At 30.2% G+C, this 11,922-nt stretch overlaps 1 protein-coding gene and 1 long non-coding RNA gene across 3 annotated transcripts in view; one reads left to right on the top strand and one right to left on the bottom strand.

The window, feature by feature from the left end:
- LOC107457355 (tyrosine-protein kinase RYK) overlaps positions 1–6,237 on the bottom strand; it is a 168,831-nt gene extending 162,594 nt beyond the window's left edge. The window contains exon 1 of one of the 2 annotated variants that reach the window (XM_071178372.1): positions 5,929–6,237. The gene's annotated coding sequence lies outside the window, so the exon portion shown is untranslated. The remainder of the gene's footprint in view (positions 1–5,928) is intronic. The other variant, XM_043046728.2, reaches the window with a different exon arrangement.
- A 291-nt stretch (positions 6,238–6,528) lies between these two features.
- On the top strand, positions 6,529–9,106 carry LOC107457356 (uncharacterized). Its single transcript, XR_001585820.3, has 3 exons — positions 6,529–6,815; positions 7,741–7,880; positions 8,932–9,106. It is a non-coding gene; the product is annotated as an uncharacterized lncRNA (long non-coding RNA).
- Positions 9,107–11,922: the final 2,816 nt, after the last annotated feature.

Genomic DNA, 11,922 nt, shown 5'->3' on the forward strand with positions numbered 1-11,922 from the left:
CTTAAGTCATTGAAAAACATCATCAGTTTCAAGAAGCAAAATAAAAATTAACTTTATTCTGTGACTTAACATTGATGATAAGGCTTTTTCTTCATTGCATATTAAAATAAATGTATAGGATGTTACAAATCCAACTAACAAATTCAGATAAAAAGCATCAAGAGGTTGAAAACATTTAGTCAAAAACCACGAAAATCACAAAAAACGCATGTAGGCTCTGAATCTAGAAGTGACAATAGGCTAATTTCATTTCTCATAGCATGGATTATCCTCGCTTCAGTGGACATTGAATATATACCTTTCATCTTCGAGTACGCGATGAAGTCATTTTTACGTTGTTGTAGACTGCCGTGCAATAAAGTCAGAAAGTGCTTATCATAAGATAATCAAGTAAATCATTTAATCAAGCTTATAGTATTTTCTTAAATTTTTTCCCAGTGGAATGTTGAAACTAGCACGAGTTTTCACCCTCTCAACGAGGTTTGTGACCATATGTTTTGTGATACCTCTTCATCTTCTTGGAGTGTGCTTCCACACCCCTCTGTACTTGTGGATGGAATTTCATTACGCCTTTGTACCAAAAATTGCTGCTTTACACCTAAGTTATGTTCCACTTGGTGCTCCAGTACACCTAGAACCAAGGCTAATTCCTGGTGCAGTAAAGCATTTAGAATGTTCTTTAACACAACTTGGCGTGAAGTAGCCGCCATGTTTGCTATTCAGTAACATAAAATCTTATAATTACAGCAAAGTAAGATGCATTTAAGAGTCAGTAAAATTACCTTTAGGAGACAATATAAAGTAATAATTAGTAAGTTAAATTGCATACATACTCTAATTCTGAGAGTAAAATTAGTTTGTATTCCAAACATTCGCGTAGCACAGTCACACGTAGCACAGGCGAATTCGAACTAGGCTTAAGAGAGTAAAAGCTGATAGAAATAATAACTTTCAAAATTATATAATATAGTTTATAGAGACTTTAAAATTTAAAAATAGATATCATCATTACACAAATGAAAACATCCATCCCTATTTTGACATTGAACTTCAGCTTCTGTCGATGAAAAGCAACAACAACCAGAAGACAACCACAAGCACTCGTCGCAACTCGTTATAAATTAAAAACAATTGCAGACGATATCCAGAATGTGCCAATAATGCCATTCGGTTGCGAAAAAAATTAACGAATTTTGTAAGGGCACGTGATCTTGGATTAAACCTTTTGCATTTCACGTGTTTAGAGCTTTCATGCACCTTTTAAATTGTAAATGAAGATCGTTTTAGTGTTAACTTGAAATAAAGTAGTCCCTCCCTCAAATTTTTGGGTTTTTCAACATCAAATTCGAAGACATTAATGGAAATTAACAGAAGACATTAATACATTCATTATGTTCTAATTAAGTTGTATTCTACGTCAAAATGCTCTTTAATGTAACTGATTTAAAATTAACAATTAAGAAGACATTGTTAATTATTTATAATTGATACCATACTTCCATATATATTGTAAATTTGAGGGCACTACATTCGATTGCAGACAGTTCCTTTAGAACAAAAACCATTTCTTTAAGATAAAACAAAATATTTCGTAATTTGTCTTACATATAAATATAGAAATAAAAACATTTTTAAAAAAATTATTACTAAATATCATTAAAATATGCATTTAAGAATTTATAAGCTAAATATTCCTTACTTATGTTTGAAAACGAAGTCAGCACGATATTCTTATACTTTCCTTATGTATTATAAATATCTCTGCAGCTATCTCATATACAAGTTAGTGATAAGAAATAAATTTCATCACTCGTATTCGACGTTCGAAATGATATTTCTCGAGGATGAGAGATAAAAAAGAACCTTTTCGAGAAATATATTATTATATAATGCATACACATTTCTCACGTAATAAGAAATTCTTTCTTGTTTGCCAACTCTTTACTTTCTTCGCTTAAACCCATCCTCCGTGGATGCGTTTGATATGAGAAATATCACGAAGGCGAAAATGTAATATATATTAGCTGACTCGAGATTTATGCTTGATAGTCAGATTGGTAATAACAGTGACAATATATCAGCCAAGACCTTCTATATATAACAGTTATTACATGCTTTTTCTGGAACTTCAACCAAAGGAACTATTGGGATGTTTTAGTTTTGGATATTATAGCCACGATTTTTTTTAGTCATTTGAATTTCATATTGAACAATAGTTTTATGAAGATAGCATTATTACATTATGCATCAAAAAATTGTCTTTAGAGGAACTGTAATCATAAAAGGAAAGAAGGAAGCAATATATTTATATTTTCAAAAATGTTTTAATAATGATATATAGTAAACATCAATCCATCATTTTTTTGGTAAGGCACAATTGATGCAAGCCTAATCTCATGACGATAAATCAATCCATCATTTTTAGTGCAAGGTAAGGAGAGGGTTCTTACATCAGATTGATTGTAACGTCTGATGTATAAAATAATTTTGTGATTTGAAATATTTTGGTTGCAAATGCCTTTTTGAAATCTCCATGAAGTAAAAAGTTTTCCTTGAGAAAAGAAATGTTTAAAAAATTGGTGTAATGGTAAAATATATTCTAATAATAAACAATACTGAAAATTTTGAATGTGCTATTTGGGGAACTTTATAAAATAACGCTGTGAAATTCATAACTTTCAAAATTGATTAAAAGCAACTGTTTTCTAACAAATTAAATACGATTCAAAATCAATGAGTTAATTGAATGTTAAAAATAATTTAAGAAAAACTTATTCATATTCTAGATTATTATAATTGTTGCTATACGCAAATCTAATTTGTACGAGTTTGTGAAAATCGAGAGTTAAAATTAGCATTATAAATATAATAACATTAATAACATTATAAGCATAATAACATACTTATTGTAAATAGTTTTAAATTTTATAAATAACTAGCAACCTCCTCTAAAATTCAAGTAAATAATTAATGAAAAGACGTTGGATTAAAATGTTAAAATTTTTAATTTTAGCATTGAATGCGACATTTTTTTAAACAAAATTTTTGAATAGTCAAGTTTGATATATTATTACCTTTAGTAAATCGATTTTTCAGGCAAATCCAAGGACCAATCAGATAGGTCCTTAGTTTTAGTATGAATACTCCTTGAAAATTTATCCCTCAACACCCTATTTCGCGTTAATTTCATATTTTATAATCTGGCAACTTTATAGAAATATTTTTAAGACAATTTTACAAATTAAACGTAAGTACATTGCATTTTTCTCTCTTCTCCTTTAATACGTTTTTTTCTCATTTGGATACGTTACATTTGGAATTTTTTTCTTGAATTTTTCTGCTGTCTTTACTTCCTTAAATTATGTTAACGAATTGATTTGAATTTTTCTGATGTTCTTCACATCATTGTATTGATAAATTTTACTTTGGATTATAATAAAACAAATTAGAAAGCACTAATCTTCGTGAATAAAATCGTGTGAATTGATAAAAAAAACTATATCTTTTCATTATTATTTTTTCTAATTTTTACTTAATTTTTTTCGGATTTATAATATTTTCTATTGTTTTTTTATATTCTTTCAAATCATTCTTTTTCTCTTTTTTTTCTACAATTCTCAAAATTAAAAGAAAAAAACAACAACATTAATTTAGGCAATGGACCTGAATGTTCAAAAAACGTCAGAGTTGTGAATCTTAACATCGTAATAAATATATAAGCAATATACCGATTAAGAGTTATTCATTTAACTTAGTGCTTAATGAAGATATGTTATCTTCTGGTTTTATCAGAAAAGAATTTGTTGGAAATGGTTTTTACTGGTTAAAAATGGAAGCTTTGGACATTTTAAAATCACTATTTTTACCGAGTAAACTTTGATTAATTTTTCCCTCCTTATCCGTAACATACATCACATTTATAATATGATATTATAGAAGGTTAAAATTTTGATAAAATTTCAATTTATATTAGGAAACAAATAATGAATTTGAAAACAAATTGTAAATAGTTTTCAGGACTAAACAAATCATTTTCATCGCATCTCCAGAATACCTTTGGGAAAATGATTTTCAATTCATCTCCAGTTCCGTCAACCAATCACCGAGAGAAGAGAATTGGATTCCCTCAAATCCTCCAGAAAATCCTCCCCGTGAAAGCTTAAGCAATTAAGAAACCACTCAAAGTACCTTTTCCTGTGCATAGAGGACCAAAAAGCATTGTGGGGTGAAATTTCTACTCTTCTTCATTCAATTATTAATTAGTTATTAAATGTTGGAACGATTTTTATTCTTTAAAAATGCATTATTAGGTATTTATTGGGAGAACTGTGCATAAATCATCAACAGCGTTTTTAATATTTAAACTTCAAAAATTCTTTAAAATGTATTAAGGGAGAAACGACATATGATTTACCATAGAATATAATTACAATCGGGAACAAATTTATACAAATGCTTGATCTTGCTTAATACGGATGTTGGGATTCTAAATATGATATATATTATTTTGCTGATAATTGAAAGATTTTAATCAATTAAGAACCCGTACACTGTATCTGAACCCCAAAAATGGTAGCAGCTACTTTAAACCGAAATAATGTTTTACTATAAGTGTTACACTACATCAGAACCAAAGATAGTTCCCGGTGTAGTGAAACAAGGGGATAGAGCGTTCGCCTTCCAATGAGGCGAACCGGGTTCGAATCCCAGTCGATACGAATTCCTCATCCGGCTTGCACCGACCACAGTGCTGACGTGAAATATCTACAGTGGTAGGCGGATCATGGGTTAGAGTCCCCTTGCAGTCAGGTTAACTGTGAGAGGTTCTCGTGGTCTTACACTCCATGCAACGCAAATGCGGAATAGCTCCATCAAAAAGTCCTCCACGAGGGCAAATTTCTCCCAATACTCAGTTCAAGAGTTCCCTTGTCTTCTGGATTGGGTTCAAAATTAAAAGTCTACGGAGTTGAACATTGGTAGTCGTAAACACATAAAATTGCCTTGGCTGTTCAACGACGGTTATAAAATAATATAANCACAGTGCTGACGTGAATATCTACAGTGGTAGGCGGATCATGGGTTAGAGTCCCCTTGCCGTCAGGTTAACCGTGGGAGGTTCTCGAGGTGTTAAGGTGTTCGAGGTATGCGGGTTAGTTTCATCAAAACGTCCACCACGAAGGCAAATTTCTCCCAATACTCGGTCCAAGAGTTCCCTTGTCTTCTGGTTTGGGTTCAAAATTAAAAGTCTATGGAGTTGAACATTGGTAGTCGTAAACACATAAAATTGGCTTGGCTGTTCAACGACGGTTATAAAATAATATAAAATAAAATGTTTGTCATTCAGTAACACTAAAATTTATAATTAAATTACAATATGATGCACTTAAGAATTAGCAAAGTCACTTTTGCGTTTCAATATAAAATAAGAATCTTAAATTTTGAAGCCAATATTTCTTAAATTCGAAAATACAATATTTCTTAAGATGCGATTTGTTTGTTAATCAAATATACACACAGAACGGACAGAATTCGAACGAAACAGACGTGAATCGAAGTTAAATAATATAAAACTGTTTTACACCATTGACAGATTTATCTAAATCATAGGTTCCCAAAGTGGTCCAGGTGGACCCCCAGGGGTCCATAGGAGATCACACGGGGGTTCACGTAGACCTGAAAAGNCGAACGAAACAGACGTGAATCGAAGTTAAATAATATAAAACTGTTTTACACCATTGACAGATTTATCTAAATCTTATCAGATTATAAATATCATTATTATACAAACGAAAACATGTATGTATGTTATAACAATTTGTATGAGTAGTTTGTCAAATCAATAAGGAAAGAAAATTTAAATATTTTGGTCAATAATTGAAAATAATCAATATGTTTTTATGAATATCAGTAAAGAGAATTGAGACTTACTTGGTATTAGATAGGCTGCGTCTAATATGTCAACTAAATCTGACAAGAACTCATATTTTATCAGTGCACTTAATGTGAGCAAACCATCATTTAGGCCGCCATATTGTCAATATCTTGAAATCGAAGAATGATTAGCATTAAAATTTCGAGTAAAAGTCTGAAATCATTTTTTATAAGTTTGAAAGATGCCATACCATTATTCAACGCAAAAAGGTAGTTACAGAATTTAAATACACAATAATTATTCGTCAAATTTATCTTCAAAAAACACAACCTTCTTCGCCTACAAGCTGCAGATTGGTGTAACGCAAAGAGTTAGTTACTGAGTTCAAATAAACAATAATTATTCGCCAAATTAATCTCCAAAAAGCACAACCTTCTTCGCCAAATAGCTGCAGATTGGTGTAAGATTTATCAATCCTTAGTTTTTGGTGCTTTATAGTTGATGCTTTATAGTTTGCTTGATGCTTTATAGTTTAAAAAGATACCTTAATTCAGTATCAACTTTAAATAAAACAATCATTCACACAATTTTTTAGAGTTTTTCAACAACAAATCAGGTACTACACCACAATTTTTACAGTGTAGATGATAGACAGAAGATCACAAGTTTTAAATATATTACAGAAAAGGCTCTTAAAAAAGTCAACACAGATTAACAATGGGTGGGTATACAGTGTTGTGCATTTAACCACACATGGCAATCTCAAAAATTAAAATGTATTGATTTGTTTAATAAGCGATTGTTGTTTTGTGTCATTAATTTAGAACAATAAGAAGATAACAATTCAAAACAGCTCATTACAAGTTGGTTCAAATCAGATTTAGTCAGATAGAAAAAATAAAGAAAAAGATCTTTAAACTTATCATCAAATCTCTCTGTTTAAGTAAGTTTCTTTTTATATTAATTTCTTTAGATTTGCAATACTATTTGAAAGAATTATTTAAATTTAAAGAAAATTGTTAAGCCCATCCACTTAAATGGATGTGTTTAATATTTCATGCTCGGTTATTATAAGAAATCATAATTTATAATTTAAACAGTTCATAACATAAAAATTAAAATTATTAATCAATAATCAAGTAAATACTTTTTTAATTTTTATGATGTTATTTAAGCTATTTTACTCTGACGCTACTGTTGTAACGTGTATTTAAAGTATGGTTAATATTTTAGCTGAAATTGGGTTACTATAAACGGCTTAAGTAGTTCTTTTAATAATTCTTCTTTCAATAGTTTAGTTTAAGTTTATTATCAATAGAAATGAAAAAAATCATAATATTTACATCAGAATCCTCATTTTCTTCTTAACATTAAGAAACGAAAAAATTCAATTAATTGCATACGAATATAAGGTATTTAGGCTTAATTCTATACTAATTGCCTAAGAAAGAATTAATCAAATTTCGAAAAATCTTTCTGATTCCTCGTAATAAAAATATAAACTGCTGGAGATGGATTAAAACTTTTGAAGATTTGCACTTTATTTGTGGATAAATTTTAAGATCGAATCAAAACGAAATGTGATAGCATTCCTTTTTTTCTAAACCTACAAGATTGGATTATTTTAATCCCTCCTTTAAACTGATCGACTAAGTCAGAAGTGTGATAAATTTTCTATTCCTTTGTCAATTAAACATTAATTTGTGAGCAAAAAATTATTTTACTCCATTTTTTACTATAAGTAAGGTAAGACAGTTAAATGTATACACGTATATCTCAAAAAATAAGCTAATAATAAGTGTTATTTAAACCAATTTTTTTTCAATTTTGAAAAAGCGAAAATAAAATGCTTCTTTCTTACATTTCAGGTTCAAGCTATAAGAAAGGCAAGAAGATGGCTATGTCCTCATTCCTTATTGTTGCAATTGTTTTCGCGGGAGCATCCGTTATAATAGTTATTCTTTGCAATTTCTGCAATTAGTCTATGGAGCTAACGCCAGGAGGACAGGTAAAAAAAATTATCTGATCTGAGTGTAGACTGGACTACACTTTGTTCCACTGCACGCATATGTACAGTGAGAAAAAAAACGGACGGTCCTGAATAATTTTTCATCGAATGATCGGATCTTCACGTTTTGGACTCAATCTTAATGGTTCAAGGAGGTGACCTCTAATATGCTAGTTAATAAGTGCAGACGATATTTTAAGCTTCGAAATTAGACACAAAAACGTACTTTATGTGAATAAACATACCTTTTTTCCCGGCGGATTCAGATTTTTGACCACCAAAATATAGGGGGTGGCCACAATTGAAAAATATGATCCCTATAGTTTGGTCAGGAGAGCGATTTGAAATTTGGACTCCCTTATGCTAATTTTACTTTTTGTGCATTTCGTCATACTTCCAGAAGTTTTTATTCGAATTGAAAAATTTGTGCATATAGTTATGAAATTCGCTTATATTTAATATTTATTGTCTATTTTTTCTTCTTTTTTTGTCGTTTGCCTGTTTTAGGCAGTGGGGGCGCGATTGCTCTTGTTTTTCAGTGGCGCCATCTATGGCCAAGAATTCAACGTCTGCCACGCCATTTACACAACTACAACCAGTTTATAGGGCGGGTCACATTCACACACAAAGGAGAAAGGACGCAGAACACACACAGAGAAAGAATGAAACATCCATGCCCTTTCCGGGATTCGAACCCACAACCTTTCTGATGCAAGGACAGTTCTCTGCCCCCTGCACAGGCCGGTCGGCATTCATTGTCTATTAAATGCTTGATTTCTCAAGAACTGTTTGACCAAATTTGTTCAAATTATTTTCCATGCAAAATTATATTTTTTAAAATGCTCTTAAAAAATATGCACCTTAGAAATATGCAAGAAACATGGAATGATGTATGTCATGTATCTGTACTGTGAGCTACTATCCGACACAATTCAAAATTAAAACCTTTATTTTCTTCTGATATCAAAAGCATTCATTTAACAAAATAATAAAAATTGCAAACTCATACAACAAATTACATTTTGTATACGTATTTCCATTTTCGTTTCAGGTTTGAAAGTCTCTTATGGTGATTAAATTCCTATTCCTGTAAGCGCGTCTCGCATGCTTGCCAATTTTGGTGGAGTTAGTGCAAAGAAAAAGCAGTAGAAGATGCCGTATCCCAATGTAATTTCAAGATTAAATACTTTTTACAATGGATGATTGGCTAATAAATGTTTTGTAATGCATCAAATTGCATTTTTCTGGGTTTTAATTACTTAATCAATATTTTAAACTATTTTTAAAAGGAAGAAAAACTATGATTTTTAGCTTAAAATCTCTTTGATTTTTCAAGAAAAATATTTAAAGGCAGCTTAAATATGTACTTGTATTATTATCTAACTGAATTATTATATTTGTATTTGTATTATTATATTGTATTCATCCCCACAAAAATAGAAGTCCTTTACCATGTCATAGATTATAAATGTGATTGCATGCTTGACCATAAGGTCAGTAAATAATCTTGATACATTTTGTATTTAACATAATAGGAAATGACAATTTTCGACAAATAATTTTTTTTTAAAATTTTAATAATAGCATCAATCATATGAGCATATAAGTCATGTTTTCGTTTCTATCAGGGTAGAAAAAAGTCAAGAAAGACTGGAAGAGAAAATTGAGATGGACACAATAGGCATTGACCCTTCATGGACAGTCGCGCCACTGAGTTTATTTTAAATTCATAAGGCATGATTGTCAATCGTTAAAAAGAAATAAAGGGAGAATGCTATTATTTCTTGACTATTAGATGCTACAAAATAGAGCCAGACAGAAAAGAATTTTTTCCTTGAAAACTGGCTTAATAAAACAATGCCAAAACACGAGACATGTGTAAAGATCACTTTTTTTATTTAAATTTTAAATTAAATTACTACCGAAAAATTATTGTTTCAATACTCAGGATGGTTAAACGATTCTAGAGATTAAAACAGAAGTCTTTTTTGTTAAGAAAGAAAATAAGCTGAAGCTGAAGATAAACTAACTACACGGAAATATTATCGATCGATTAAAAATAGAACTTGTTTTCGTGTACCCGATTATCATCGAGGTCCGAGTTTTGAAATTTTTAATTCATTTCTGTTTTATGTAAGTATTATGTGCTAAAACATGGTATTATTGTATTGAAACTCAATTTTTTTTATTGTAGGCGTGAAAAGTAGTGAAACAAAAATTGTTCCAATAAACTCACTTTTTTTTCTTCAAAAAAATAATAAATAAATAAATTAACATAGCTTAGATACAATTTTTATATGTTTTTAGTTTGTTTGAATTATAGTGTTTATAAATATTAAATTTTAGAGAATAAACTATTACGGAGTTGAAAATTTATGGTCATAAACCCTACGAATGGGTGGGCTGCGCAATACCGATTATAAAATAGAATGCTTTTGGAGATAAAGATGAAAAAAAAAAGTAAATAAATTAGCAAATAAATAAAAGGTTCCAGATACCACTTTTTTCTTAATCTATTGTAATAAAGCATTGAATGATATGAGAATGGTGAGAATGAAAAATTTAATGTGTAAAATGCAGTATTATTCTAAAGTTAGCTAAGGGAACGTTAAACAATTGGAAATTTAAATAACTATTACAAACCTTATTCACCATCAAAGACAACTGCCATGATGAAACAAAATAATAGACAAGCTTTAAAACAAAATCCTTTCAAGCTACGACAATAGAACATAATTATTCTCTCAGCTGGTGTTCTCTTTTATTCATTAAAATGGTGGAAAATAGCCGTCTTTTCTCCAAAAGCCTAGAGTTAACGTTTCGTGATTGAAGTAATTGAAAATTTAGCTCAGAAATGTGAGACTGAAAATATGAGCATGGGTGCATAGTTGCCTGAATATCCGTTTGAATATCTAAAATAACTTTGCTGATTTGAGAAGGAACAGTAATTTACATTGATCCTACTAATATTTTAAGGAATATCAATAAATTTTACTTTTGATCCAAAAGAGTAATCTGAATTCTGCATGCTTTCTCCAACTGAAAAAATGATGAAATAATTTCGTAATTAATTATGTTTCCTTTGAACTTCACTTCTTATCAGTACTATTGTCTGTTTATAATGTTCACCGTATCAGGGACTAAAAAATACCCATAGAGCAAGCCTCTCGGGGTCGTGGAACTCGTATATTTCTGAAGAAGAAAGAAAATCCTTGTGGGGAATTTTGTTCATGAAGTCCTACACGAATGGGGTTTGTACCAGTATGTAGTTCGTAAGTCCCCTTGTCTTCAAGTTTGGTTGAAAAATACGAATACAAGGAGTTGAACAGTGTAATGAATACGTTTGTTTTACATGCATAAACACCCATTAAATGAGAATTGAGTTAAAAGATTATTTGATCAAACTGTTATTTCCTAACATTGATTAGGTAAGTTGGCACCCTAACATTGATTAGGCTCCCTTTTACTTAGACATATGAACTATGATTGTGCTAATAAAGGAATTCCACAGCTTTTTAAACTACGACAAGTAACCTTTTCTGCCATGCATGAGAGTGTCAAAAACATAAAATAATTATAAAAATATTCTATTATCACTATATTTTCTAATTTTGAATAGATAAATCTTGTGTTCATTTCCCAACCTTCATCAGTATCGTATGCAGATAAACTTTGCATTACTTTCCTAACATTCATCAGTATCCTGATGCAAAACCATGTGCCATTATTTATCATCAGTATTATAACAAAAAACCACGTATCATCATTTATCAATAGTATCATAACACAAAGCAGCGTGTCATCATTTAGCATCAGTATCATACTAAAAAGCCACGTGCCATCATTTATCATCAGTATCTAACACATACCATATGTCCTAATTCACCATCAGTATCATAACATAAACAGTTTTTTTCTAGTTCATTTTTATTCACACAAATAAACGCCATGAATCTAAGAATTTTTTTAAAAGAAGGCACTTTTAAAAATGACTTCACTTAATATCTTTGAGAAACCATAACGACGCTATGATATAGTTTGC

Source organism: Parasteatoda tepidariorum, chromosome 3 (genome assembly GCF_043381705.1).
Source record: "Parasteatoda tepidariorum isolate YZ-2023 chromosome 3, CAS_Ptep_4.0, whole genome shotgun sequence".
In the NCBI taxonomy this organism is placed as follows: Eukaryota; Metazoa; Arthropoda; class Arachnida; order Araneae; family Theridiidae; genus Parasteatoda; species Parasteatoda tepidariorum.